Below are 5,570 nucleotides of genomic sequence, written 5' to 3'. Positions count from 1 at the left end.
TATTAAGGAGATTGAACTTTCCTTTGACTTCTTAAAGATGTTGTCTTGCATTGGTGGCCACCAATTTAGCATTTTTATCTCTTTACAACCATTCATCATTCATTTCTTTAAACTTCTTCAACTCTTTAATGCCAAAGTACGTTAAACTAGCTCCTGTATAATGGATATCTTTTGGTTTGCCAATAGGTGTAAGGCTACCATCAATGGATGTTATGATAGTGTTGGTATTTTTATTATATGGAGAATGGTGGTGCATAACACAATTATCCTCAAAAAAATCAATAATGATATCATGCCATTGTAAAGATTTACCTGAACATCATGTGTAATCAAAATATGAGAGACTGCTCCATTATGTAGAGGACCAACTTTCATATCCAGCTTAAGTGGCTCAATCAAATGATGATGTCTTTGTAATTGCCCATTCCAAAGCAAGGTCCTTGACTAAAATGAGTCTAAATTAGACATAGTATGTTGTGTGCTATTGTCCATGTGCACATCAACATCCAAGGTACCCCTGCCATGTCCTTCAATACATAACTCAACTGCATGTTCCTCTAGCTCACAATTCTATGGCTCCATGCCAACAATTGAATCTTCAAACTCATTTGCTAAGGTCTAACTTGAAAAATCAAACTCATCAGTGCATGAATCTACATCATACATTGTGTCATTAATATCCCTTTCTTGAGTACTACCAAGTGACATCTCAAGGATAACATTTGGCCCTTATGGATGCAAGGTTTCATAACTAATGTCAAAAGAATTAGAAATTTTTATGCAATTCCCATGAACATGGTACCAATATCTTGAGTTTCAACACCCACAATCACTTCCATAACCTCTTGTTAAACCTCTTGTAAGGATGATGTAGACAAATCATCGCCCAAGGCTGTCATACTATTTTCTTGATTCAAATTTGCATGTCCATCAAATTCATCATATAAATTTTTAAACACCTTATTGGAAGTAGAAGACATAAAATCATTCTCCTCTATCATGGGTCGAATATTATGGAAAGTGTCTAGCTTATGAGTCTAAAATTGAGTTGTAACCATCCTACTACAATCAAACATAGGTAATGAGAATATGTGTGCTACATGCTTCAATCCTTTTTTTTTCTTGCTTAGACTTCAATCTCGCCTTGTTTTATAATGCTCTTTCCTTTGACTTAGAAATCTATCAAGGTTGAGGCGTTCCCTAACCTTTGGTGTCAAAAATTCCCATTCAACATTTTTTGCCATAAGATGATCTATAAATTTTGCCTCTCATTCAACATTATCATCTTCATGTTTATTTCTGAGAAAGGTAGGGCATGTAGGCCTATGAATGGTGTGGGATGTAGCTCTTTGTACTATACTCCTATCATGATCTAGGACTTGATTTTGTTTGATCTATGGATTGATCTTTTGTATTGTTGTAGTAAGTTTTCATAAAGCTTCAGCTATTTGTTGTTGCTCTACTGCCAAATGTCTAAAGAACTCTCATGCTTCTTTTTCTTCATTATCTCCACCATCTTTTTCCTTTGTTTCCTGCCATCTCTTCTCCTGCCTTTTCACCCATTTCTTCTGCAAGTATTTTCTCAAACTGATCTTGCTCTTGTTCTAATCTCCTATGAGTGTAAACTCTAAGGTGACCTCACTGTTGTGGTTGAGTATGAAACCTCAACCATCCAAGATGGTAGGATCAAAACTTTGATACCAATGTAATAACCCCAACCAGTTATAATTTTGTCAAACACCAATTTTTCTCTAATTCACCTATTTGACATTGCATCGAACACTTTTCCAACAAGAGATATATTGCATATCTAATTTTTGATTGCTTTCTAAATGCCAAACTTTAATAAATATTCTTGCAAAGAATTCCAAAACATCTAACAATGAAGATGCAAATATTTTTATATAACACTGATTACAAATAGGAAAATATGCATCTACATCAATAATACATTAGGGAAACAAATTCTGATATAAAAATTTGATATAAATCATATTACAATAGATTCAAAAAACTTTCCCAATGCTCTAAATATCTACTCTCAAACAATGCAAAATGTAGTAGATAAAAACCTAGAATTGCTCCAAATATTTGAAATTTAGTATAGCAAACCACTATAGAAAATCATTGTAGTGATGACATGGTAGCAACATTACTATAGTAGCATTATTGTAACAAGATCCAACTTATTCTTTACTCCACAAATCTGGCCCTAGGCCACAAATTTGGCACAATAAAAAGACTAATTTCTTTTTTCCAACAGTTGTAACCCTTGGAAAGATATTTCACCACCTCAGTTATGCAAATCAATGGGAGTTCTCATTCCCAACAATCAATGTAGCAACCATAGAAACCCTTGGCTCCACAAGTTATCTAGAAGAATAGATGGCAACACATTTGATGCTCAACAATGAGGCTACCCTTCCTATTTATTCTTTTCTTCCAGTAGATGGACCTCCTTCTAAAAGAAATAAAATAATATTTAATTCCTCCTTCTAGAAGATTCCTTTAATTAATTTATTTAACTTTAGTCACTTTTAATTAAATTAATTGAATATAAAATCACGTTTTAATTTTGATTTATTTAATGGCTTTATAAGAAATTAATTTAATCAGTTTCTCCTTATTTCTCCACTTAGCCTTCAGAGAATGTAAAGGCTAAGAATGTCCACTGAGATGTTAAAAAGATGGGAACATTACATTATGATTGAATACCTAACCCTTGACAGTCATTTTACAAAGATTTTTGGGCAACACTTTATGCTGGTAAATTATTTTAGGAATAGGATTGAATTAGTTTCCCTTTCAACCTAAGGTAGTCACTAGATAATACCATTTTGGCTATCTAGAATGACCTTGAGGGGGATCATGATTGCCATGAGGATTTGATGGTGTTGATAATGAATCTTCTTAAAGTGAAAAAAGTGGACATACCCCATATCAGTAAAAAAAACCCGTGAGTGTGATATAGAGGGGAGTGATCAGGATGAGGTTTATGAAGAGGAAACATAGAAGGAAGAAGATAAGATGGTTGACAAGAAGAGGAAAAACCTTTGACTTGGGAGCTCATCTGCTAAGAAAAGGAAGAGTAAGGAGGTGAATTATGAGATGGAGATAGAATCTGAGGAGGATCTTGAGGAGGTTAGAGGGAAGAAAATCAAAGGAAAAATTGGTATTGTTACCAGAACCAAGGTGAAGAAGATTGATAGAGTTTTGAACATTCCCTCAGATGATGAGCCTCTAATAAAAAAGGACCTAAGAGGTGAGAAAGTGCTATCTCAAGGGAAGATTGATTAGATAGGCATTAAGGAGGTAGATACTAAAAGCAATACTATAGTAATGGAAAAGTAAAACTTGAATCAGAGAAAGGACCATGATGAATAGGGGTATGTGAAGGGAATCCTTGGAAACTTGGGTGTGATGAAAAGGGATATTAGTAGTATGAAGGAACAAATGTAGGATATTAGGAGAGATTTTGATTAGCTAAGCAGGACTACCAAAGGTGAGAGGACTCTTGGTCAACATTTGGATAGACACTTTGATGTTATTGGAAATGCAAAAGAAGTCAAGAATTTAATGAAGAGAGTCCCACACCTAGAAGTGAAGAATCAAGATATGTAACAACAATAATACACACACACACACACACACACACACACACACACACACACACACACACACACACACACACACACACACATTCTTGAATAGATCTAAGCTAGTAATTATTTTCATTAACATGATAGTCCATATCCATTGTGCTATTGAGCATGAAAAAAAAATTTAAAGGGGTCCGTGGTGAAAAATTTCTTGGAACATTTTTGTTTCTCTTTCAATATCCTCATACTTCTGTCCTTATCACATATGACACACATGATATTTCATAACATGATATTTAATTAAGCTTGTCTCCATTAAGCTAGTGAATTGTCTAAATAAGAATTGATTCCATCCATCTAGAAAAAAATATCAAATATTTCACTCTATTTAATTTATCCTTACTATGTTAGAATTCAATTCATTTAAGAAAAAACATTCTTGGAAGACTTGATCCATTTGTAAAATTTTAGATGTAGAATAAAAGCATCCCTTTTTCTTAGACCCCTCTATATATTTTAAATAGTTTCCTTGGATCTAAGTCAACCTAATTATAAATGTAAAAAATAATATATAATAAATGGATCTCTATATTATACACATCTTCAAATACTAGATTATATTATACACATCTTCAAATACTAGATTATATTATACACATCTTCAAATACTAGCTTATATTAATGATCAAACTACAAATATAAAAATATCTAATTATGATTTATTATACTTTTCATAATATATATAGATCTATCTTTAAAGTGTTTCATAGTGATATAACATATATGCTTTCAATAGAAGATGTGATTATGTAATTCACACTACCATTCTATCTTAAATACATGAATATGATGATGAAGAAAAGTGAGTCATTCCAAAATATAATCTACTTGATAAGAAATTAATGTTAGCCCTTTCAAAATGTGATGATAAAGAAAAATAATTCATTCTTAAATATAATCTACTTAAACAATCAAAGATTATCTTTGACCCATTTAAAACTCCCTTTCCGGTATAACTCTATATAATCACTTACCAAATAGAAATAAAAATAAATAAACATTGACCACTAAAATTGAGTAAATGTTTAATACTTTTTAATATACATTATATAATTATTACTAACTATTTAACAACTAAACCTATTAATATTCTGTCTAGGATAGTGACTCAACTCAACATCAAATCTAATCACCTAACTATTTCAGGGTAAAGAAACATCAATCATTATCGTCTCCCCTCATACCACAGACGTCGAAAAGAACAGACACTCAACTCTCTTCCGAAATGAAATGGGAAGCAGTCTTCCTTATCACATCAAATCTATCTTCAGAAACCCTTTTTTATATTGTACAGGGATTAATTAACTATACGTTGAATACCCTGCAAAATTATAATTCAAAGTAGCCAATAGTTGAAACCTATCTGTCAGTAACATATAAATATAATTGAAGACAAAAAAAATTTGAAAAAAATTCACAAAGCTCAAGGTCTCCTTCCTGACAACTTCCTGACAACTTCTTTACCAACTGTAATCTGCATTTATTTAGGAATATTAGACACTTTGAAACATTAATAATAATATTGGATTTCTGCAATTTATATTATTGATCTAATTTCTATTTCTTAGACATTCTTTAATTCTGGTTGTGGATCTCTGAATAATCTGAAATATTGTTTAAAAACTATCAGACAACTAAAATCAGAAACAATGACTAGATATATTCACTACACAGACAGACCATTTCAATATCAGCTAAAACATGTGCATAATCTAGATCATTGCAGCTTTAAATAATTTCAAATAATAAATGCATTAGAAAACTAAATAAATATTGATAAAGATAATTATTTAAAGACATTAGATTTCCACAGTTTACTGTAGTTATTGTATGCCCTGTATAAACTTTATTTGATCAAATAAAATTTACACAGTTAAATCAAGCAACACGCAGGAACACTTTTGGATATCT

The sequence above is a fragment of the Cupressus sempervirens genome, chromosome 3 (assembly GCF_028749045.1).
Source record: "Cupressus sempervirens isolate cs-2001-9-10 chromosome 3, ASM2874904v1, whole genome shotgun sequence".
Lineage (NCBI taxonomy): Eukaryota > Viridiplantae > Streptophyta > Pinopsida > Cupressales > Cupressaceae > Cupressus > Cupressus sempervirens.
Note: the sequence above shows the minus strand (reverse complement) of the source record.